The sequence below is a fragment of the Somniosus microcephalus genome, chromosome 20, assembly GCF_052327205.1.
Source record: "Somniosus microcephalus isolate GS21.2 chromosome 20, FLI_Smic_1.0, whole genome shotgun sequence".
NCBI classification, from domain to species: Eukaryota; Metazoa; Chordata; class Chondrichthyes; order Squaliformes; family Somniosidae; genus Somniosus; species Somniosus microcephalus.
In genome coordinates, this window is record NC_141006.1 from 6078151 (window position 1) to 6104238 (window position 26088).

Genomic DNA, 26088 nt, shown 5'->3' on the forward strand with positions numbered 1-26088 from the left:
GCCTTTGCCCTGGTTTTGTTTCTATGTTTCGAGCAAGCAGCACAAGTCATTGTAAGCCAGCCTAATGCTAATATTAACTGTAGCGCTACCAGTACATGAGAGATGATGCAGATCCAAGGGTAGATATCGATGTTCAAGCCCCAATTCCAGGCCTTTTCATACCATGGGATCTTACGGAGTTCGGCTTCGATCTCCTTGTCTAGTTCCTGTAACTCTTGTTTTAGGAGATGGTACCGTTTCATGTTCTCGCGTAGAGGGTCCCTAAGCTTCTTTAGACCCTCTGGGAGATGCGGAATGGGCGCTGCGAGGTGTTCCTCGTATAGCCCCAGGTCTGCTCTTAGCTCGTCTGTTAGATTCCGGGTGACAGTTTTTCGTGCGTGAATGTACGTCATTGTGCACACCCGATTGTCACGGGTAGGCTGGGGGTGAAGCAGAAGTTGGGGTTAGTGATGTTACATGTCACTCCACCATAGTCGTGCGTCTGTTGGGTTGTCACCACGCAGTACTCGCCCTTTCCCCGGTAAGCAGAGTGGGTCGGTTCAGATTCCGCTGGGCTTATTTCCAGCACACACCCGACAGTCTGATTGAACCCGCACCCATCCTTACTGCCTTGTCCCACCGGGTGTGGGCAGATTGTGAGGCTCCCTTCACTGCGGCACCCAATCAATGAGACCCCTCTCATGGTTCCGTTTCTTTTGATCATGTATTGATCCATTGGGTAATGCCGCAGGTAGTCCCTTCCCCTGATCAGTCCTATATTCTCTACCTCGTACTGCGGGTATGGTTTTGTGTCTCCAATCATCACCGGGATCATTAGCACCATCCCTATCAGCAAGGTGTGAGAGTCAGTGCACCCACCCGTCGCAGGGTAGACCCTTGTCATGCCCTTTAGTATACAGCCATCCAGTGATCCTGGGTGCTGTGCCAACTGCAGTAAGTGGGTACTATTGATCCAGTCGGGGACCCTGCCTGTCTGTATCTCGTCCAGGTTGTGTCGGACTTGTCCTATCATCCATCCCCCATATATATGCGTGACAAGTGTTTCGCTTCACCCCCTTGGTGGCATCCTCGTATTCTCGGTCAATTAAGCGGTTAATGGTGGTAGCATGCCCCTCCATTATCACAAGTCCCTGTAATTATGCCTTCACGGTCTCCTGTCCGAGCTCGACTCCCGTCCGGACATCACCTGTGTGCCTCTCTTTAAGACTCTGAGCTTGCCTTCACGGATTGGATATCCAGGGCATTTATAAGGGACGTGCCGGTATTTACACCAGTCAGTACGTCATTGACTAAACCTCGCTTATGACGGCGGAACCCTGTGTGTCGAGGCACCGCATATAGTTAACGTGCGGCCACATGTTTCTACAGGCATGTAGTATCTGTGGCATCCCTATTAGATACTGTAGGATTCGCAAAATTGAACGTTATATTATAAAGGGTCGAATGGCAGAAGAGGCCATGATTTTAAAGACTATTTTAAAAGAAGCCCAGAAAAAGGGGCGTACAAAATGGCCTCCAGACCCCATGATCAACTTATTGGGACACTTTAAAATGCTTCCTGCAAATCCTCAGACAGCTTTGTGGAAGCCGTTTCTGAGAGAACGAAACCGGACACCCACATATACATATAGATTGGATGCAGATCCAGTCAAGATCGGCCTGTAGATAAAGGCCATCTAAATGTTGACCCAGACAAAAGGGAACAGTTTCATATTCATGAGAAGAGCATCAAGGGCCTGTTAAGGACATCACCAGGACATTAAAAACAATGAAGGTCATTCCAGACCAGAGATGGCCCATTACCGGCCATCCAAGGACAGTTTAAAATATAATAACTACCCCGTTGTGCAACAAGCCGCCAAAAGTTAAACAAAGACTAACCTGATTTGGCGCGAGACAAGAGCTTCTGGAAAGAAGTATAATTGGGAGACACACGGGTAGGGATTGAATTATCTTCAGCTTTCCAGCTTGCAGGCCTGTCCAGCTTTTGAGCTGGGGGAAAGAGCAGCCGCTTTGGGAGAAGATCAGCGTGACTCCTCTCCATCGACGGAGAGGAAGAAGAAGAAGACTAAGCTGCCATCAAGAAGGTCGTTCGAGCCGGCGTCCCGCCCCGGGGTAAAACATCGGGAGATCATCGACCAACCCCGGGCCGTTGACGAAACGAGAGGCCATCGACCCACAGCAAGGCCCAGGAGAAGAGGCAAGAAAAAACGACAGAAGAAGCCAAGGTCGAACAGCCGCCCCCGACCCCCACCTCAGGAGAGAGGTGAGGTGCAGCTCGCTGGGGCTCCACGATCCACGTGGAGACGGGACGCCTGAAAGGATCAAACGCAGACCGGTTTCAAAACCTTACACTTCCTAGTTGGATTGGTGAGCATGTTTCTGGCCCTCCATAATCAGATCTAGATAGGTTTAAGGGGGTGGATATTTAAGGGTATAATTAACATGAGTTGTTATCCCTCGATGTTCCGTGTGTTTCCCTATTTCATGATGATTTTTTTTTATAGAGCATAAGATGCCTGTATTTGCCTTAGTTAGTATTGTGTCGTTATGATTTGTTTGTGTTTTTCCCTCCCATGTACTCTCTTATTTGCTTGCATTTGATTTGTGTTACCATATGCAATAAAATTTCATTTCGTTTCATCAAACTTGGTCTATAAGAGTTTTCTCTACATTGTGGTTCCTGCCCCAAAGTCCAGAGTATAGAATCTAAGGGGCGAGTGGGTCGAACCACTCAAGGTTTTACTGTGCAAGAGAGAGAGGCCTCTAGAGAGAGAAACCTCTGCGATCTAAAACCCCTTACAGAAAATGACGACCACGGCAGGACTCTGGCAGCAGGATTGCAATGTACTAGATCCAAGTTTGAATGGTCGAAATGCAATGGATGAGATGATAGCGGATTATGTCTTTGGCAAGGTAAATCTCACTAAGCAGTGGATTTCCAATCTCTTACTGGATGGGCGTCCGGTGGATGCAGCCATCAGGTGGACAGAGAGCAAAGAGCATAAGAAGTCAGTGGAGAAGGCAGTGTGGCTGATGTGTTACAAGAAGCAGGTCCAGGTCTTGGACCGGGTCGTTGCAGCACAGGCAGCCAGGATCACTGCACAGGCAGCAGAGATAGAGGAAAAGGCCATGGGTGGGGAAAATCTCATCACAGCGCTTCAAGCGCTAAATCAGGAACGCCAAGTGGTAGCTAGTCAACATCAGGCTCGGATAGAGTACCTGGAGTGCCAGGTTACTGAGGCAAAGATCAGTGAAACGAGGATCCGGGAGAAAAACACCCGCCTCGCACAACAGCTAAGAGCGCAGGAGAAGAGAGTAGTGGAGGTTAAGGCAGCTTACAAGTAGCCCTCGAGCATGGGTTTGAGAGCACAGACCACGGCCCCTGCCAAAAGACCATAGAGGACCTCAGAACGGCCCTGGTTAAGGCAAAAGGCATGGTGTGTCTCGTCAGCCCGAAAGCCAGTCACATGGACTTTTTAAAGTAATCAAAACAGCCGATTCTAGCTGAAGTAGTTGTGGTACCAGCCACCGAGCCCTCAGCACCGCCGAGCTATAGTGAGACTTGGCCGGAAAAACAGGGGGTGGTAAAAGAGGAGGTAGCCGAGGTGGAATGTGAGGAAGAACAGCCACTGGTAGCGAAGCCGGGACCGGCACCGATGTGTCCCGCTCGGCACCAGAGGTTCGGTCCCAACGCCGCAAATGACGATGCTGGACCCCACCAGAACCAGCTCTTGGTGCCCTACGCTGGCCCACAATTAAGGCCCATGGTGAGCCACCTCGCACGACTCACAGTAAAGGGAGATCCCTCGATTCATTTCAGGGAGATAGAGGAAACAGCAGCCATTAATGACTGTGATGAACAGGAACAGGTGAAACTGTTGCTTTTCTCCCTGGATTGCACAATCCTTCAGTGCCTCTCAGATGAGAGTAAGAGGGGATGAAAAGGGTATGCGGATCTCAGGGAGGAAGTTTTAGAAGTGATGGGAGCGGACGACGGTAGTCCGTTCGACCGTGTAGAAGGGACCGTGCAACTATCTGGAGAACCCCCACGGGTTTTCGCAGAAAGGCTGTGGCCAGTGTATCGACGCAGCTGTCCGGGCATGCCTGAACGGGTTGCAATGAACGATGAACAGCGGGTTCATTGGCTCCGTTGCTTGGTTACCAACAGCTTGCCGCAGATATGGGCCCTAGCCAGATCTTGGTTTGATCCCCAAGGTCCCGGTGTCACGGAGGAGACGGTGCTCCACCAGATCAACGTCGCGTATAAGAATTGTAGAGGTCAGGAAACACCTCTGTAGGATTCGCAAAATTGGACTTTATATTAATAAGGGTCAAATGGCAGAAGAGGCCGTGATTTTAAAGACTGTTTTAAAAGAAGCCCAGAAAAAGGGGCATACAAAATGGCCGCCATACCATGTGACCAGCTTATTGGGACACTTTAAAATAGTTCCTGCGCAACCTCAGACAGCTTTGTGGATTCAACCTACAGCAAGTTCTGGAAGCCGTTTCTGAGAGAACGAAACCAGACCCACATGTATGCATATGGATTAGATGCAGATCCAGTCAAGATCGGCCTGGAGACAGAGGCCATCAAGATGTTGACCCAGACAAAAGGGGACAATTTCATATTCATGAGAACAGCACCAAGGACTAGATAACGAGATCAGTAGGACATTAAAAACAATGAAGGTAATTCCAGACCAGAGATGGGCCTTTACCAGCCGTTTAAGACATTTTAAAATATAATAACTACCCCGCTGTGCTCCCAGCCCGCCAAAAATAAAACAAAGACTAACCTGATTATGGGCGGGAAGTGAAGCCTCTGAAGAAAAGGTATAACTGGAGTTACAGTTGGAGGAGGTTACAGCTTGCAGCTTGAGCTCAGACGGGAATCACAGCCAGAAGAAGAAGCAGGTACTCGCAGGAGGAAGAAGAAAGCCAACATCGAGAAGGCCATCTCGAAGCCGGCGTCCCGCCCCGGGGAAACACATCGGGAGTTCATTGACCATCCCCGGGCCATTGCCGGAACGAGAGGCCATCGACCCAACTTGGGAGAAGAGACAAAAAAATAAAACCCCAAGAGAAGAAACCTTCCAGACACCCTGGCTCGGGAGAAGAGAGAAAAAACTGAAGAAGCGATGGGAGCCAGCCCAAGGCTCCTCTAACCAGGGTCGAGCCGACGATCCTCGATCCCGCCGACATCCAGGCCCGCCGGTGTCCAGCCGCCCCCGACCCCCACCTCAGGAGAGAGGTGTGGCGCAGCTCGCAGGGGCTCCACGATCCACGTGGAGACGAAACGCCTGAAAGGACCAAACACAGACTCGATTTCAAAACCTTACACTTCCTAGTGGGATTGGTGAGCATGTTTCTGGCCCTTCACAATCAGATCTAGATAGGTTTAATAAGGGGGTGGATTTAAGGGTACAATTAACATGAGTTGTTGTCCCTCGATGTTCCGTGTGTTTCCTTATTTCATGATGATCTTTGTAGAATATAAGATGCCTGTATTTGCCTTAGTTAGTATAATGTCGTTATGATTTGTTTGTGTGTTTTTCCCTCCCATGTACTCTCTTATCTGCTTGCATTTGATTTGATATTTTTCCTTATGCAATAAAATTTCATTTTGTTTCATCAAACTTGGTCTACAAGAGTTTTCTCTACATTGTGGTTCCTGCCCCAAAGCCCAGAGTATAGAATCTAAGGGGCGAGTGGGTCGAACCACTCAAGGTTTTACTGTGCAAGAGAGAGAGGCCTCTAGAGAGAGAAACCTCAGGGAAATCTCTCAAAGAAAACCCCTTACACCTCCCCAGAAGGGAAAGGTGCATGAGGCAAAACCCGCAGCCCCAAGCAAGAAGGAGTGGCGTTAGGAGGGGAATCGCCCTGCCCAAGCCAAGCTCAATTGCTCCGGGTGTGGGAAGGATGGACATTGGCGCAAGGACTGTAGAAATCCGTGGAAGGATAATAAGGGAAAATTTCCCGCAGCCCAAGCCCAAGCCCAGACCGCCGCCCCAGCACCAGCCCAAACCCAAGCCGTAGCTCCTGCCCCAGCTCCTGCTCCACAAGGAGCTGGTGCAGTTATGGATCCCACTGCGATTGAATCAATCATAGAGACAATGCGGTCTCTGATGATTTCACAGGGGAAGATAGTCGTCACCACTGGTCTTGTCGCTCCCGAAACCCCGACCGCTGTGCCCACATGACTAGAGCTGGCGCAGCCCGTTTACTTGTGTGCGCTGTGATATGATGTATGGAGGCAACTCCTCGTGGAGATGGAAGTGGAGGAGGTGACAGGGACCTATCTGTTGGATACGGGAGCATCGTGCACTGTGATCCATGCAGATAACCCCACCGCCTTGCCTCTGTCCACCGGGGTTCCATATATTCTGTCGGGCTTCACAGGCAAGGAACAGGCTGGCGCATTTTCCATTCCCCTCTCCGTTCATTTAGGACCGCTCCGCACCAAGTGGGAGTGTATACTGATGAAGTGGGAGGTGGAGAATGGGAAAGGGATCCTCGGGTCCGATTTCTTGGTAGAACACGGGATCCTCGTGGATCTAAGAAATCATTGTCTTTGGGGAGCGGGTAAGGGTAAGCCGGGCAAGGTAGTCGTCATCCCAAGGAAAGGAGAAAGAGGGACCCTGTGCACCGTGAAGCCGAAAGAGGGCTACGACCTCGAGCTCATGGTCGCAGGCGTCCCACAAGATCTGCAGGCAGTCGTGTCAGACCACCTGACGACATTTGCCACTCACAAGCACGATTGCGGGAGGGTCACCGGGTTTGAGGTCAGAGTAGACGGAGACCCCATGGCCCGACCCCAAAAACAGTACAACTTCCCCCGGGAAGCGAAGCCCGACATGGAGACAGCAATATCTTCACTGCTGCAGCAGGGCATGTTGAGACCGATAGTCACCCATGTAAACTCTCCGTTATGGCCGGTGAGGAAGCCGGACGATTCCTGGAGAGCCACGGTGGACTACAGAGTCCTCAATAGCAACATCCCAGCCTGCGCGCCGACGGTAGCAGCAGTTGTCGACCTGATGGGAAGTATTCCAGCTTCCGCGACCACGTTCACGGTGCTGGATATTTCTAATGGGTTTTGGTCCATCCCTTTAAGGAGGGAGGATCAGTACAAGTTTGCCTTTACGTTTAAAGGGCAACAGTACACCTGGAACTGCTTGCCACAGGGTTTCCACAACAGCCCCAGCATTTTCCATCAATGCATGGCAGAGAGTTTAAAAGAGTTCAGCCAGCCCAATCAGCTAGTGCAGTATGTGGACGACCTGCTCCTGTTCACAGACTCGAGAGAGGAGCATGGCCCACTATTGGCCGAGTTATTGGAGCTGTTAGGCAGAAAGGGTTTCAAAGTAAACCCAAAGAAGGCACGGATCGGCCAGCAGGAAGTGAAATTCCTGGGTCTGACCATCCGCGCCGGTGAGAGAGCCATAGATAAGGCCAGACGGGAAACGGTACAAGATCTACCGATCCCCACCACCGTAACGGGTGTGAGGTCCTTTCTGGGACTGACCGGGTACTGCAGAGACTTTATTGAGGACTATGCAGCCACAGCAGCCCCGCTGCTCTGACTCCTACACAAGGGAGTGGAGTGGTCCTGGGATGAGGGTTGCCAGGCAGCATTTGAGAAACTCAAGGGGGACTTGCAGATCGCGCCAGCCCTGGGGGCCATAGATGGGGGAGAGGAGTTTTTCCTGGAGGTAGCGGCTAGCGGGGATAGCTTGAGCGCTGTACTGCTTCAAGAGCGACACGGCAAGCTGAGGCCAGTGGTCTATTCCTCCAGGGTGCTCACTGATGTGGAAAGGAGTTTTTCCAATTGCGAGCGGCATCTTCTGGCCACGCATTGGGCTGTGAAAAGGTCTCTGATCTTCACAGGCACCTCTCCCATCACTCTCCTCACCCATCACACACCCACTCGGATGCTTCTAGATGGAAGGATTAAGGATGGGACAGTAAGCAGTGCCCGCATTGCGCGCTGGTCCCTCCTCCTTTCACAGATGGAGCTGAAGGTGAAGGGTCTCTGCGAGCCCAAGCTCGCGGCTAACATGGTATATCCCGGAACAGCCCATCGGTGTTCTGTAGAAGGGGTATGGGAGGTGGACGTAGGTTTACGGGCCGGGATACATCCCACGGGCCGCGATACATCCCACGGGCCACGAGATCTACGTAGATGGTTCCAGCATGGTATCCGCTGGCGAACGACTCACAGGGTGTGGAGTTTATGACCCCGTGGCAGACATTGCCCTGGCGATTAAGCTCCCCAGCACCATGAGTGCCCAGCAGGCTGAACTGTCTGCGGTAGTGTACGTCGTTACACACCCCGAGATCTTCCCCACCCCCTACACGATTTGCTCGGACAACGTGTTTACATGCAACTCGTGTACTGAGTACCTAGCCATCTGGTCCCGCCGCAGATATACCTCTGCGGACGGGCGACCCTTAACCGTAAAGCCCCTGTTAGAAAAGATCTTAGCTGCGGTGGGAGAGAAAGGGGAAGTCTTTATCCACAAGGTAAAGGCCCATTCCTCCACGGAACCCCGCGGCAAGGGTAATCAGCAAGCGGATACGCTAGCCAGGGAAGGTGCCCGCACCGGCACTTTCTGGGATCCCTATGGGTCCAAACCCGTGGCAGTAATCCGAGGCAGGGCTGGGACTCAGGGGACCACAGGGGTAACACTGCCCCCAGACCTCACCATCCAAACCCTAGATCCTGCCCTAAAATCAGTCCTCAAGGCCATAACTGAGGGCAAGGAAATAGAGGGTCCATACGGTACAGCAGCCCTCTCCATCAAGGAAGGCATGCTGTTCCGAGAGGAACAGTGGGTTATGCCACAGCAGCACCGGAGGGAATTCCTTCAACTGGCCCACGAGGGTCCAGGAGCGGGACACCCCGGGCCTGAGGTCACCTGGCAACGGGTGGAACAGGCAGGATGGTGGCCGGGGCTTCGGGACGATGTCCGCGAATTCTGCGCTAATTGCCTAATGTGCGCTGCGAACAACCCAGACCCCCAGAAAAGGAAGGTGCCCATGGGGCACATCAGGAGAGTAGAGGGACCATGGCAGTCGATACAGGTCGACTACATCGGGCCCCTGCCCACCGCCCAGGGAGGCTATAAGTATTGCCCTGTCCTGGTGGATGTGTTCACCAAGTGGGTAGAAGCCTTCCCATGTAGAACAGCCACGGCACTTAGCACTGCCAGGATCTTGGTCTGGGAGGTGTTCTCGTGGTGGGGACTACCATGATTTGTGGAGTCTGACCAAGGGGCTCATTTCACTGGCCAAGTGATGCAGGACACCCTCATGCTCTTAGGCATTGAAGGGAAGTGGCACGTGGCCCACAATCCGCAGTCATCTGGGATTGTAGAATGCATGAACCGCACCTTAAAAGAAAAGTTGAGGAAGGAGACGAGGGACTCGCCCCAGAAATGGGCGGAGGCCTTGACTCTAGTCCTCATGGGGATCTGGGCTGGCCAGTCTAAAAGTACGGGGTACTCCCCGCACGAATTAATGACTGGAAGAGTCATGCGAACCCCCACCCATGTACTAGCCCCGGTGCTCACTGAGGGGCAGCTCCGAGACGTAAATCGGGACAAGTTTGCCCAGAACCTTTTTGAGCGCCCGAAACAGATCTATGGGCAAATGGCTGGGAACATGGGAAGGCAGCATCAGGGCAACCGATTGCTGCTTGAACCCCGAAAGGCACATGAGTGGGAAGTCGGAGACCAGGTCATGGTGAGAAACTATGCCCGAGTAGGGAGTTTAGAACCACTGTACATGGGGCCCTACGGCATTGTAGACAAGGCCAGCCCCATGGTATATGCAGTGAAGTTGCCCCGGCGCACTAAATGGTTTCACATCAATCAGTGCAAACTGTTTAAACCGGGTGCTAGAGTACCAGCAACCGAAGCCAGGTCTGAGGATAAAGATCCTCAGCCTGAGGTGTGCGATGAGCCACAGACCACACAAGCTGGTGTTGTAGCCTGCTTGGAAGGAGAAGCTGCCCCGCCCACCTGGGGGGAGGCTTCCCCTATGGCCTGGGACTCGGACGAGGAGGAGCCCGAACAACAAGGCCCCGCCCTCGACACGATTCTGGAGGAGATGGAGTCGGAGGACGGAGGTCCCGCCCTCGACTCAAGCATGGGGGAGGTAGAAATTGGGGGCGGAGATTCTCCACCTGTAGGGACAGGTGAGAAGGAGTCGTCTGCCACAGACCCAAATCCCGAAGGGGTGGAGCCTGAGGGGAGGGAGCCGAAGCCCACAGTCATGGAAAAGCCACGGGCTGTGAGAGCTAAAGTCCCACCCGAAGGTCCACTCGCCAAGGGAGCTGACCCAAATCCCAAAGGGGCGGAGCCTGAGGGAAGGGAGCCGAAGCCCACAGTCGTGGAAGAGCCATGGGCTGTGAGAGCTAACGTCCCACCAGAAGGTCCGTTCGCTAAGGGAGCCACGCCCAAAGTACCTCTTCGCAGATCGACTCGAACGCCTCAGCCGGTAAAACCTTGGCCCGAGTCCCCCGCTCTCAGTAAACGCCGACTTGAGAAATCCCTGACAAAACACAGTCCCCGATTAACAGCAAAAGGCTGCGGGGAACCCAAGCCACAGGTCATTGCAGCCCCACCACAGGGAGTGGCGAGCTGTAGTCCAATCAGGGATTAGGCAAGCTGCCCGGGGACGGGCGGCGCTGTACATAAGTTAAGTAAGTTTTAAGTTTAAGGTGTGTAAATATTAAATTGATAAGAGTTATAAGTAGTTTTAAATCTGCTCAGTATGTGTGCTATTTTGGATTGAGGTCGAAAGACCCGATCATGCCTTCACCTAAGCCAGAATCTCTCGGGAGCCTGGCGGCATTGTTTAATTTGTTGCAGGAACCAGGAGAAAGATGAGAGGGATCCTCGTCGCGTTCATGATGATCGGATGGAGCTGGGCCTATCGGGGCCGCACTAAGGACTCCACCATTTATGGGTGCTCTGGCAGCAGTGGCCCCGTCGCGCCTGATGGAACCGGCCCACGGGACGCTGAAGAGACTGCCATATACTTCCACGAAGGGAGATGGCCAGGCTGGCTGGGGTCGAACTCTACTGAATACTCCAGCCAGACGGGGTTTGCATACAGAGAAACGTCTCTGATGTGCCCCAGGGTGAGGCTCTGTAGGATTCGCAAAATTGAACTTTATATTATAAAGGGTCAAATGGCAGAAGAGGCCATGATTTTTAAAGACTGTTTTAAAAGAAACCCAGAAAAAGGGGCATACAAAATGGCCGCCATACCACGTGACCGGCTTATTGGAACATTTTTAAATGGTTCCTGCGAATCCTCAGACAGCTTTGTGGATTCAACCCACTGTAAGTTCTGGAAGCCGTTTCTGAGAGAACGAAACCAGACCCACACATATACATATGGATTAGATGCAGATCCAGTCAAGATCGGCCTGGAGACAGAGGCCATCTAAATGTTGACCCAGACAAAAGGGGACAATTTCATATTCATGAGAACAGCACCAAGGACTAGATAACAAGATCAGCAGGACATTAAAAACAATGGAGGTCATTCCAGACCAGAGATGAGCCTTTACCGGCCATCTAAAATATTTTAAAATATAATAACTACCCCGCTGTGCTCCCAGCCCGCCAAAAGTTAAACAAAGACTAACCTGATTTTGGGCGGGAAGTGGAAGCTTCTGAAGGAAAGGTATAATTGGAAGAGTTCGGCAGTTGTTGAGGAGTTGAAGTCGGCGTTTGTTGAGCTGAGTTGGAGTGGAGTCGGAGCTTCTTCGGAGCGGTGGGGTGAGCCTCAGCCTTTCGAGCTAAGCCCTGGAGCGTTGGCAGCCGGTCCAGCTTTTGAGCTGGGTAGAGAGGAGCTGGTTTGGGAGAAGATCAGCGAACTCCTCTCCACCATCGGAGGAAGAAGAAGAAGACCTTATAAGCCGCCATCAAGAAGACCGTTCGAGCCGGCGTCCCGCCCCGGGGTCAAACATCGGGAGATCATCGACCAACCCCGGGCCGTTGACAAAAACGAGAGGCCCCCTCCAGGCTCGGGAGAAGAGACAAAAATAAAACAACAGAAGCAGCCGGTGTCCAGCCGCCCCCGACCCCCACCTCAGGAGAGAGGTGTGGCGCAGCTCGCTGGGGATCCACGAGGAGACGGGACGCCTGAAGGGATCAAAACCCAGACTTGTTTTCAAAACCTGGTACTTCCTAGTGGGATTGGTGAGCATGTTTCTGGCCCTTCACAATCAGACCTAGATAGGTTTAAGGGGATGGATATTTAAGGGTACAATTAACATGAGTTGTTGTCCCTCGATATTCCGTGTGTTTCCTTATTTCATGATGATCTTTGTAGAGTATAAGATGCCTGTATTCGCCTTAGTTAGTATTGTGTCGTTATGATTTGTTTGTGTGTTTTTCCCTCCCATGTACTCTCTTATCTGCTTGCATTTGATTTGATTTATTTTTCCATATGCAATAAAATTTCATTTCGTTTCATCAAACTTGGTCTACAAGAGTTTTCTCTACATTGTAGTTCCTGCCCCTAAGTCCAGAGTACAGAATCTAAGGGGCGAGTGGGGCGAACCACTCACGGTTTTACTGTGCAAGAGAGAGAGGCCTCTAGAGAGAGAAACCTCTGTGATCTAAAACCCCTTACAGGTCATCGTACCCAGGATCAGCGTCACCACCGGGAAGAAGATTTGCCTTGTTTGCAACGGACAGGCACCTTTGAATCGCTGGTGGTGGCTGCGCAAGTTGAGCAGCACCATGAAGAACTCCACAATTGAGTGGGAAAGACTGGGTAACAACACCCATCGGACTATTACGGGAACTCATGGGGGGTTGAGTGTCTGTTGGGACAAATGGTGGGAACCAGATGAGGGGATCTACATCTGTATGTGGGGTTCAGAACGCGCCTGCCCCACAGGGGTCTCCATCTTTTTCCAATGGCAGTGGCAGGATGCTGGACAAGGAATGAGGTGGGACGTCAGCACACGGGCGTGCGGAGTCCCATACTCTCAGATCCCAGTAAACGCCACTGAGCTCATCACCCGACCCCGCAAGCCCCTGCCCACAATTCCGGTAGCTAAAGCCCTCAAGGATGGGTGCCCCACCACAACAAAGGGACCCGGGAACGGATTGGTATTGGTACCCACAGGTCAGGTGCTGTACCAAGGGGTGCACTACACGGTGGCTTCGGTGATTTTAAACCTCACCGAGGTGCGGCTGCCAGAGTGTTGCCCCAGGGAAATGGAGCAATTATACCAGGTCCTGTTAACAAACATGTTTAAACAGTTTTACGAATTCGACTTTGCCGATGTCGACAGAGTCGAATTGTACACCACACCACATGAGGTCTTGGACAGGATAGGGAGGCAAAGAAGGGGTGCAGTAACTAATATTTTCACAGCTTTTAATACAGGAACTTCCGTCATCAACACACTGGATGATGTGGAGCTGCAAACCCAAATCAATGGTTTGAAAACACAGTTAAGAAAGATACTGACTGACGAGAATAAGGTAGTGGGTTCTGAGTTACATGAGGACCAGGCCATGACATTACACTTAAAAGAGATAATAGCTGAGCTGGAGAAACACGCGAAAATGGTAATTGCTCTCATCAGGGAGGATCGGAATGCACCCAATCAGGCTGCGCAGAACGAAGCTTGTGTGCTGTACGGGGCGTGGTTACTGGGCGAGGGCCGCAGTAACCTGGAGGATTTGAAACAAGGTTTAGTCCCCTCCTGGATCAGCAACAAGCACCTCGCAGCCCTCCACCCTTTTGAGAATGCATTGAGTCCGTGCCAGCTCAGACTAGCTTCAGAGGCCTACCCAGTCCCAGTGGACTGTGGACGGTCTAATCACACCATTATGGGTGTATTGGTAAGAATGCCGGTGATGGGAAAGACAGCTAAACCCACCCCGGTATACAGGGTGGAGAACATTGGAGTCATTCAGGGGGGTGTGCACATTCGCTACACAGGGGTCCCACCTTACGTCATTCGATGGGAGCATGCAATGCCAGGTACTGACCTCTCGGGGTGCCGGAGCCGGGGAGCACACATCATCCTGTGTCCCCAGCACTTGAATGCCCATTCAAAACCACAGTGCGGGTTCAGAACTGCTGGCGCGGAGCCTATAAATTGCACCATGGAGGCAATGGCACAAGGCCATGTGCCCCCGCAGGTGGCATATATAGGAGGTGGGACATACTGTGTCACCACTGCAGCGCCCCACTACCAACATGGACAGCACGGTTGGTGTCCGGTTAGTGACAGCAGCTTCTATTCCAAGCCCAGGGCAGAAGTTCAAGTGGCCCAAGAGCGAATTGTCCCCATTCCTGAACCTTCCACTGTTCACATCACTGTTAAAGAGAATTTCACTGATCTGTAGCGATTCGTTGCACATTTTGGATATATCATTCCCCCTCTCCCTGAACACCTCACCAAGATATTAAAAGCCGTTGTTGTTTCACAGAAACATTTCTATACACTGGAGCAGAAGACTTTAGAGATAGGGGCAGACATATTGGATATAGTGACCCCACCGTGGTGGGACCTGTTCACTAATATAGAAGTCCCTTCCTGGATTAGGATAGCCTCCCACATTCTTGTGGTGTGCCAGGTTATCATTGTAGTTTATTTACTGTTTGTACACTGTAAAAAGGTCAAACATTCGCAAAAGTACGAGAATAGAGGGGATGGAGGGAGCATTATGTGCGGGTAGAAGAAGAGACACCCATTTAGATTTTTGCTGCTGTGTATAAAGTTAAAGTTTTCCCTCCCTCCTCTGTATTATTTTTGACATGTATTCATGTGCATTTTAATTTGCGTGTGTGTACTTTATTTTTTTCTTATTGAAGCTTTTTAGATGTGTTGTTATTATTAAAAGATAGTGTGTATGCACCAGGTGATATAGGGGTATAAGGCCCCCCTCCACGCCTGGAAGTAAGTTGTCAGATTTTACCTCCAAGGTATTGCCATCTATAGATGCTTAATGTACACTAGGTTTTTCTGAAATGGGAAATGCATGTGTCGTGGGGTCATAGATAGGTAAATACTGGGGATGGTTAGATTATGGGACGTCAGAAAATTTTGCTCACCCAGAATTATGATACTTCAAGCAAGTTACAGTATCATCAGGGGGGACTGTAGGATTTGCAAAATTGAACTTTATATTATAAAGGGTCGAATGGCAGAAGAGGCCATGATTTTAAAGACTATTATAAAAGAAGCCCAGAAAAAGGGGCATACAAAATGGCCTCCAGACCCCGTGATCAACTTATTGGGACACTTTAAAATGGTTCCTGCAAATCCTCAGACAGCTTTGTGGATTCAGCCCAAAGTAAGTTCTGGAAGCCGTTTCTGAGGGAACGAAACCAGACACCCACATATACATATAGATTGGATGCAGATCCAGTCGAGATCGGCCTGTAGATAAAGGCCATCTAAATGTTGACCCAGACAAAAGGGAACAGTTTCATATTCATGAGAAGAGCATCAAGGACATCACCAGGACATTAAAAACAATGAAGGTCATTCCAGACCAGAGATGGCCCATTACCGGCCATCCAAGAACAGTTTAAAATATAATAACTACCCCGTTGTGCAACAAGTCCGCCAAAAGTTAAACAAAGACTAACCTGATTTGGCGCGAGACAAGAGCTTCTGGAAAGAAGTATAATTGGGAGACACACGGGTAGGAATTGAATTATCTTCAGCTTTCCAGCTTGCAGGCCTGTCCAGCTTTTGAGCTGGGGAAAGGAGCAGCCGCTTTGGGAGAAGATCAGCGTGACTCCTCTCCATCGACGGAGAGGAAGAAGAAGAAGACTAAGCCGCCATCAAGAAGGTCGTTCGAGCCGGTGTCCCGCTCCGGGGTAAAACATCGGGAGATCATCGACCAACCCCGGGCCATTGACGAAACGAGAGGCCATCGACCCACAGCAAGGCCCAGGAGAAGAGACAAGAAAAAACGACAGAAGAAGCCAAGGTCGAACAGCCGCCCCCGACCCCCACCTCAGGAGAGAGGTGAGGCGCAGCTCGCTGGGGCTCCACGATCCATGTGGAGACGGGTCGCCTGAAAGGATCAAACGCAGACCGGTTTCAAAACCTTACACTTCCTAGTTGGATTGGTGAGCATGTTTCTGGCCCTCCATAATCAGATCTAGATAGGTTTAAGGGGGTGGATATTTAAGGGTATAATTAACATGAGTTGTTATCCCTCGATGTTCCGTGTGTTTCCCCATTTCATGATGATTTTTTTTTTGTAGAGCATAATATGCCTGTATTTGCCTGAGTTAGTATTGTGTCGTTATGATCTGTTTGTGTTTTTCCCTCCCATGTACTCTCTTATTTGCTTGCATTTGATTTGTTTTACATTATGCAATAAAATTTCATTTCATTTCATCAAACTTGGTCTATAAGAGTTTTCTCTACATTGCAGTTCCTGCCCCAAAGTCCAGAGTACAGAATCTAAGGGGCGAGTGGGTCGAACCACTCAAGGTTTTACTGTGCAAGAGAGAGGCCTCTAGAGAGAGAAACCTCTGTGATCTAAAACCCCTTACAATATGAACTGCTCTGATGGTCAAACAAGTGAAAAGCACACCGTGGGCTAGATTTTCAGTATAGACAGTTTTGGGGCGCTAACCTTAGCGCCCGCCCCAAAGTAGCGCCCCGTTGCCGGAAATTCAGTGGCTTCGCCCTAAGAGGTTGGTGGAGCGCTAAAAGAGGCGTTCCACTACTATCTTTAGGCGCTAAGCCGGCGGTGCAGTGCGCAGCGCCCGAGCTCGGGCGCAGCGCACGGCAGACACTCTGGTGCCAGTGAGCTCTTAAAGGGGAAGGGTGCATGTGTTTTTTTCAAAGGTAGAGTCTGGGGGGGGTGAAAGGTCAAGAGGAAGAGGAGGAGGAAGAGGAAGAGGAGGAGGAAGAGGAAGAGGAAGAGGAGGAGGAGGAGGAGGAGATGGAGATGATGATACACCGTTCACAACAACACATTGGTGCCTTCCACACAACACATGCAGAGTGCCTGTTATAGTGCAGGAGGGGCGCCCTTTAATTTGCACTCCCCAGGGTGTGTTGCGTTCCATTTTACAAACGCTCTGGTCGCCAGCCGCAGAATGGGGCGGTCCGACTGAAGTTTGGATTCGGGGCGGCCAAAGGGCGTTGCACGAGGATGTGACGTCATTTTCTGCGCGCGCATCCGGGCGGCCGCTAAACTTTGCGCCGGCGCTAACGGGCAACTTAATTTGGGGCAGAGCGCAAACTGCGCTGCGCCCGGGCGTTACACGCATAGCGCCCGAAAATCACTTCTCTTAAGGCGCTAACTGCTGGCGCAAGCAACTGAAAATCTAGCCCCATATCTCTTGACAAAGCTCCGTCCTCGCTTTACCTCGAAAGGCCCAAAATAGTCCACCCCTACGTTTGTGAATGGGGGCTTGTCTGGTAACAAACGGTCTTCAGGCAGGTCTGCCATTTTCTGCTCCCCAGATCTAGCATGTAACCGTCTGCAAACAATGCATTCAGAGAGTATTTTTCTTATTACAGAATTAGCTCCTGGAATCCAGTATCTTTGTCTTAGCTTCGCAAGCACGTGGTTCCTCCCACTGTGTCCAATACTCTGGTGTATATGCTGAAGAATGAGAGTAGCAACCCGGAGGTCCTTAGAAAGGATAGCAGGATGCTTGGCCTCCTCTGGCATAGCAGATTTGTTTAGTCGCCCTCCCACCCTCAGTACTCCATCTTGGAGTGTAGGGTCCAGCTTGTAAATATGATTACCTTTCTTGATTGGAGCATTTCGCTGTAAAGCTTTGATTTCTTCTGGATATCTTTGTCTCTGACTGAAGCAGACTATCTCCATCTCAGCCTTGGCCAAATCCTCCACGGTCAGTGAATTCTTACTCAGTGTGGTCTTGTGCTGGTGCATATACTGCTGTAGAAGCATTCTCTGCTTATCAGGGTTACTTTCAGACTGACTGATAGTGGCTCGATACCTTTTTCTCTTACCGCTCAGGTGTAGCAGCAACACTTTCAGCTTTAGAAACCATGCAACTGCTTTCTTCAACTGGTGCCATCCTGAGAAATGGTTAACAAGCTTGTTCACTGTGTCAAAGTTCTCTTTCGTAGTTATGAGATTTGCTGTGACTGATCGCTTGACTTCGACGTCGTCTTCAGCAATCTGACTTGGCATATCTGGTCTTTCTGGCCATGATCTCTCTGTTTCCAGCAGATAACTTGGGCCTTGTATCCAAGTTTCGCTCCTCATGAAGTTTTCAGCCTTCAATCCCCATGAGGCTTGATCTGCTGGGTTTAATGAGGTGTTTACATACCTCCACTGAGATGGTTGTGTAGCTTCTCTAATGGATGAGATTCTGTTTGCTACGAAGGTCTTGAAGCGTATCTTCTCATTCTCTATATACTTCAGCACCGTCGTGCTGTCCATCCAGAAGACAGATTCTTCTAGTGGGAACTGTAACTCTTTCCGCATCACCTTGTCAACTTTAACGGCAACAACCGCTGCCGTCAGCTCCAGTCTCGGGATGGTGTCCTGCTTCAGCGGAGCCACCCTGGATTTCCCCATGAGGAAGGAACAATGTTTCTGGCCCTGTTGATTTGTCAGCAAGAGGTAAGTAGCCGTGCCATAGCCGTCCTCACTGGCGTCCGAGAAATGATGTAGTTGAGCCGTCTTTGTAACTCCAAAACTCACAGGCTTTATGCATCTGCTGACGTTGAAGCTAGAAAGTTGTTGCAAATCTGTCAACCATCTGAGCCATCTCTGAGCTTGACCTTCTGGGATATCTTCATCCCAGCCTCTCTTGTCTCTACACAGCTCTCGGTGGATCAGCTTCACCGGCAGAATGAGTGGTGCCAGGAATCCAAGAGGGTCGTAGATGGAACTGACCACGGAGAGAATCCCTCGTCTTGTGGATGGTCTTTCGTTCACCATTATTCTGAAGTTGAACGTGTCTGACTCAATGCACCATTGTACACCAAGAGCTCTCTCGATAGGAAGGACATCGTGGCTCAGGTCCAGATCTTTGACTTCAATGGCCCTTTCCTTTTCTGGGATAGAAGCTAGAACTGCTCTGCTGTTGCTTATCCACTTAGTCAGATGGAATCCTCCATTCGAACACAGAGTTCTAAGGTCTCTTGACAGTGCAATGGCATCGTCTTCTGTTGACATGGACTTCAGACAGTCATCGACATAAAAGTTTCTGAAGATTGTCTCCACAGCCTCTGATGGTGCTTTGCCTTTGCCATCTTCTGCAGTCTTTCTGAGAGCGTAGCTTGCACAGCTGGGAGATGATGTGGCTCCGAACAAGTGTACAGCCATTCTACATTCCACCATAGCTTGACTAACGTCGCCATCTGGCCACCAAAGGAAACACAGAAGATCAGCATCTTCATCAGGGACTCTGACTTGGTAGAACATTGATGCTATATCTGACATCATGACAACGAGCTCTTGTCTAAACCTCGTCAAGACACCGATGAGGGTGTTGGTAAGATCAGGACCTTGAAGCAGCTGGTCGTTCAGTGAAGTTCCTCTGAATGAAGCGGTGCAGTCAAACACTACACGGATCTTTTTCTTCTTTGGGTGATACACACCGTGATGAGGAATGTACCAGACCCTTCCATCTTCTCTGTTCAACTGTTCCTCGGGCACTTATACAGCATAGCCTTTCGCTATGATGTTCCTCATGAAGCCTTTGTAATCTTCGTGAAAGTCGGGGTTCTTGTTCAGCTTTCTCTTTAGACTGATGGCGCGCTGCTCTGCTATGCAGCGATTGTTCGGCATCTTCGCGGTCTGTCTTCTCAGTGGTAAACCAATGTGATAGTGGCCATCAATGAACTGTGTAGACCTTGTCATCAAATCCATGAACTGATTGTCTTCTTGTGACATCTCTGTCTTTTCCTCACAGCTGCGTTCTGAGAAGTCTGTGTTGAACTGCTGTATCAACAGCTCTTCAATGCTTGCGATAGAGATGCGATTAACTGTGACATTTTGTCGTTCCTCCTTGTTCGACTTGTTGCCATCATCTCTCCTTACTGGTCCATTGACTACCCATCCAAGGGCTGTCCTGACGGCGTAGGGTCCATCATCCTTGCTGTTTATCACCTGCCATGGCTCCATAGTTTTGTCGGCATTGGTTCCAATTAATAGGCCAATTTCTGCTTCAATGTATGGGAGATGCACCTTTCCCAGGTAAGGCCACCTCTCCACATCCTTCTGCAGGGCTAAGTTCCCTATTTTAACAGGAATCTCCCTCTGTGTGAAAACATTAGGCAGGTCTATGAAGTCCTTCTCTTCAAGTCCACACACTTCTAAGTCTGACAGTATGTAACTTTGCACTGACTTCTCATGACCCATGGTGCGTAATAGGATTTCTGTTCTTCTGCCTCTAACATTCAGCTGTTGCATGAGTGTTTCTGTGCAGAACGTTGCTGAACTACCTGGATCCATGAAGGCGTAAGTCTCCACAAACTTCTCACTCCTCTTAGACTTGATCTTTACAGGTACAATGGCAAGAATACAATCACTGTCACCGGCCCCAGTGAATCCACAAGTCTCTTGTTCTAGCGACACCAGAGCACTTGAAACAACATTCTCGTCTTTGTTGTTTTCTTCACTCTTCTTAGAGACTTGTTCTTCTTTATGGATATGCAGCAGACTGGGATATTTCCGAGTGCACTCTCTGCATGTTGTTCTTTGCTTACAGTTTCTACTCAGGTGCCCCTGAGAAAGACATCCAAAACATAGGCCATTGTACTTCAGAAATTCAATTCTGTCTTTATGTGGCTGTGCTTTGATGTCACTGCAGAAATCCAATGTGTGATTCTTCTGGCAGAATAAACATGGCTTCTGAAAGGCATTAGCAGGCGTCACTGTGCTGCTCCTTTTGGGAGATGAGTTCTGAGACTTTTCTTCTCCAGCTTGAGTGACGATAGTTGCAAAGCTGCTTCCCTTGGAACCACCTTTCCTGAGAGTCTTTGGGCTAGATTTTCAGTTGCTTGCGCCAGCAGTTAGCGCCTTAAGAGAAGTGATTTCCGGGCGCTATGCGTGTAGCGCCCGGGCGCAGCGCAGTTTGCGCCCCGCCCCAAATTAAGTTGCCCGTTAGCGCCGGCGCAAAGTTTAGCGCCCGCCCGGATGCGCGCGCAGAAAATGACGTCACATCCTCGTGCAACGCCCTTTGGCCGCCCCGATTGCAAACTTCAGTCGGACCGCCCCATTGTGCGGCGGGCGGCCGGAGCGTTTGGAAAAAGGAACACAACACAACCAGCGCGGGCCCCGGGGGGCGCTAATTAAAGGGAACGTCCTCTCCAGTATAAAGGCCATCCTTTTTTCTGAAAACAGTCTTGTGCAACGCATTTCTGGAGACACAACAAGGAGGATAGCTAACTGGTTTCAAGCAGCAAGAGCCAGGTATTTTTGGACTCAGGCAATAGCGCTGCAAGTGGCCATTTGGAAATTAGACTGTTTGCCAGGATTTGATGGGGGTTGCATGGGGTGCCAACGCGGAGCTGCAGCTCCATGTCCGTAGGGCTCGCAGACGCATTGTGAGAGGGGCAGCCCTGGCTAGAGGCAGAGGGGGCTACAGGCGTCGGCCACGTAGGCCTTACCCAGTCAGGCTATACCGCCAGCAGCGCTCCTACCTAAACATGAGTGCCGCGCGATGTGTTAAAAGGCTCCGATTCCGAAAGGGGGTGATTGCAGAGATCTGCCACCTGCTTCGCCGAGATCTGCGGCCAAAGCTCAGGTGCAGGACGTCTCTGTCGGTGGAAGTGAAGGTGACGGTGGCATTGAACTTCTATGCCACCAGCTCCTTCCAATACGCTGCTGGGGACATAGCAAACATCTCCCAGTACGGCGCGCATCGCTGCATCCGCCAGGTGACCGAAGCACTGTTCAGAAGGAGAAGCCAATTCATCTCCTTCCCCATGGCCCTGGAGAGCCAGCATCAGCGCGCATTGGGATTTTCCAGACTCGGGGAATTCCCCTTGGTGCAGGGCGCCATTGACTGTACGCATGTGGCTTTGCGGGCCCCTCTGGAGCATGGCGAGCAGTATCGCAACAGGAAGGGCTACCATTCTCTGAATGTGCAGCTGGTCTGTGACCACAAGCAGCGCATCATGGCAGTCAATGCCAGCTTCCCAGGCAGCAGCCACGATGCCTTTATCCTGCGGCAGAGTACTGTGCATGACATGTTCCAGGCACAGCCTCCCCCAAGAGGATGGCTACTCGGGGACAAAGGCTATCCTTTGTGCACCTGGCTCATGACCCCGCTCCGCGCGCCCAGGACCGCTGCTGAAGAGGCCTACAACGAGAGCCATCAAACCACCCGCAACATCATCGAGCTAACTATTGGGGTCCTCAAGCAGCGGTTCCGCTGCCTTGATCGCTCCGGAGGAGCTCTCCAGTATTCGCCGGACCGGGTCTCCCAATTTGTGGTGGTTTGCTGCATGCTACACAACCTGGCTATCCGCAGGACTCAGGCACTGCCACCTGACGTTGGACCAGCACCTCAGGAGGAGGAGCAGGAGGAGCATGAGGAGGAGGAGGAGGAGGAGGAGGAGGAGCAGGAGTACGTTCCCAGGAGGGAGCGACCAGGGCCAAGGGCCGCACGACGCCACCTTATTACACGGTACTTCTAAGCCCCCTGTCAGGGAATGGCCAGGGGCCATGAGGGAAGATGAATGCAGCCGCTCCGCAAGCCCTCAGCCGGCGAAGCCAACAAACACTAAGAAGAACAACCATGGAGACTGCATGAATAAAGATAATTTTTTATTAAACAAAAATGAAAAGCCCTTCCCACATGAATCCCCAAAAACAATAAACGGGCCCCACAAAAAGCCCAACAAACGACTCACTCCCACAAACTGGGGAGGAGCCACTCCACCTTTATTGAAACCGGGCCTCAACGTCGGCCTAACGCAAAAAAAAAGCCCTCCAAAAGCACAACCATGGGCAAAATAAAGATGGCCACCGCCATATTAAAGGAAAGCTGGCCACACCCTCTACTGAGTGGCCCGCGAGGGCGAGACCTTGGCCAGCATTTTGCCTCCCCTGCCCTGCCTGCTGCTCCTTCGCAAGCTCTGCCCAGTGGCTGCTGCGAGGCTGGGGGAAGGCGCCTGAGGCTCAGATGCCCTTCCGCCAGATGCCGCTGGGGGGCGGCCTACACGGCGTTTGGGCCTCGAGGGGCCGTCTCCTGAGTGGCGCACCTGAGCCTGGCCACCATCAGCTGCAGCCGCTTGCCCTTGACGCCCCAGAGGGGGAATGGCGGCGACGGATGGCGCAATGTGGGCCAGCTGGCGTCTGGGATGCGCTGGCTGGTGCTGTGGCGCGGTGGCACTCGGCCGGGCCCGCACTGCAGGATCCGCAGCAATCAGCCGACGGCCGGCTTGCTGGGATGGTCCAGCGCGGCGCCTGCCCTGGCGATGCCTGCCTGAGACAGCGCGTGTGGCAGCAGTGAGTGGCCCTGTGGTCCTGGTGTGCGCGCGCATCACATCCGCCAGGGTCTTGACGGCATCAGTTAGCATGCGGCCAGTCGCGGCAGTTGCTGCCCCGAACTCGCGCACACTGGTCGCCAGTGACTCGATGGCCTCAGGCATGCGCCCCACCACGCTCATGAGCTCCGTGTGGCGCCGGTCCGAGTCGTCGGCCATCTGATCGAGCTTCCGCACCTCCTCCGAAGTGAAGGTGTCCGGACTGGAGTCGCGACTCTCCCGCTGGGGAGGAGGGGGCCGAACTAGGGGACCCTTGCCGCGTTGGTGACGGCGAGTGTGCCGAGCAGCAGCACTCCCCTCTGATCCTTCCCCCCTTTGGGGGGAAGGCCGCGGGCCACGCGCACGGCTGCTGGGTGGCTGGACGCCACTGGTCCCAGAAGCTGCATTGCCCTGCGACAGTTCCTCCAGGCACTCGTCCAGTGAGGAGGTGTCGAGCATTTCCTCCTCTCCTGCGGGACGTGACTGTTCCCCCGAAGGTCCGGCTTGCTCCTCCTCCTCCTCCTGGTTGGAGGTGCTGTCACTGGCAGCCTCAGGGTCCTGGTCGTCACCAGCTGAAAGCAGGAATGCACAAGAGTAGCTTCAGAGTGAGGAGACGGCGTCAGCGAGGGAGTTAGGACTGGTGGGATTCAGCGCATTGGTGGGACAGTGGCAAAGGAGGTAGCTCGGATGGGCCAGTGCGACGCGAGAGGGCCAAAAGGCGAGGTCCTTACCATTGCCGGGCAGTGGAGGGTCGGATACACCGCACGCTGTGGGGACAATCACACGTGCTCCCATGAGCACACACACGCGCTCCTCCAGCCGAGTGAGCTTCTGCAGCTTGGCGCGGCCACCCCTGGCACGGGCCTGGCGATTAAACGCTACTTTAGCCTGCAAGAGAAAGGACGGGCTGTAAGTGCGCAGTGAAGCCCTGATGTAGTGTGCACTGCCTCCCATGGTGGAATAGCTTGGACAGAGTGAAGCCCTGATGTACTGTGCACTGCCTCCCATGGTGGAATAGCTTGGCCAAAGTGTAGAGTGCCGAATGGCCATTTGATGCTCATGACTGTCCCAATGCTGCTGGCTGAGGGCTGGCCAAAAGGACTTTCAGGTCCCTTTGCCCATCATGTCAGGTGTACATGCAAGAATGAGGAGGAGACTGGAAAGGCTACTCACCCTCACAATCCTGGTCAGATCGTTGTATTTCTTACGGCATTGTGTGTGGGTCCTGGGGGCCTCGCCGGTGAACGTCACCCTCTGGGCGATCTGCTTCCAGGCTTTGGTGTAGTCGTGGTGCGTTGGATTCCTCCCACTGTCTGGAAACAAGATCTTGCGCCTCACCTCCAGAGCTGTGACCATTATGTCCAGATCACCCTCTGAGAAGCGCAGGGCACGCTGACGGGCCTTCTCTGGCGTTGCCATGACTCCCTGGGGCTGAGCAGTAGTGTTGAGGCCTCTTTGCAAGGCTGCAGTGTGCAGGGCGTGGCAGCAGACCAATTCGTCCCTTCCCCCTTTAAGAGCTGGTCGGCACCACGGGGTCTGCTGTCAGTGCAAAAATGACCGCACCCGTGCTGCGCCCCGCCTGGGCGCTATCCCTCTGGACCGCCGGCTTAGCGCCTAAAGAGAGTAGTGGAACGCCTCTTTTAGCGCTCCACCAACCTCTTAGGGCGAAGCCACTGAATTCCCGGCAACGGGGCGCTACTTTGGGGCGGGCGCTAACTTCGGGCGGGCGCTAAGGTTAGCGCCCCAAAACTGCCTATACTGAAAATCTAGCCCCTAGATTCAGCAGGCTTGGCTTTCACTCTTCCATCAGTAGTTGGGCTGACATCCTGGATGTTTCCGAACAATGGGTCCATAGCAACTTTAGCCTGTTTGTCTATGAAATTCACTAAGTCTGCAAACCTGGCTCTACCTTTCCGTCTCTCCATTACCTCAAAGGCTGTTCCTCTCCATTGTTCTCTCATCCTGTAAGGAAGCTTAGAGATGATGATTCTCATAGTCGTAGGATTGTCCATCTCTTCCATGAATTCAACATCCTCCATGGTGTTGCGACATCCTATGAGAAAAAGAACATATGTGTTCAATGCCTCCCCATCCTCCGATCTGATCTGTGGCCACTTAATAGCCTTTTCAATATATGCAGTGGCTATCTTCAGCTCGTTACCATAGTGCTCCTGAAGCAACTTCCTGGCTTCTATGTATCCCCGGTCCGGTCTCATGTGTTCACAGCTTCTGACCAGGTCTTGTGGTTTACCACTGGTGTACTGTTCCAGGTAGTACAACTTATCACTGCTGCTCTCTGTTTTGGAGTCAATGGCTTGTTCAAAGGATCTGATGAAGGGCTTATACTTGAGTGGGTTGCCTTGGAACACTGGTATGTCTCTGTTGTTTTACAAGCATCTCTGTAATTTTGTTCTGATGCTGCATCACTTGGTATAGGCTTCTCTCTGTGTCTTCAGGCCTCTGGTGGTCATCGGCAGGGTCTAGTCTAGACCGTCTGACGTCTGGGGCAGCAGCACGTGCTCCTGTTAGTGGAGAGGCCTCTCTTCCACGCTGTAATGTCAGGAGATGGTCTTCAGACTCTCTTAACTCTTGAAAGTGCCCTGGATCCAACT

General features: G+C 51.8%; 1 pseudogene; it reads right to left on the minus strand.

Moving 5' to 3' along the window:
* Positions 1–388: 388 nt before the first annotated feature.
* The window catches only part of LOC147103037 (uncharacterized), a 39213-nt pseudogene continuing 13513 nt past the window's right edge, over positions 389–26088 (minus strand).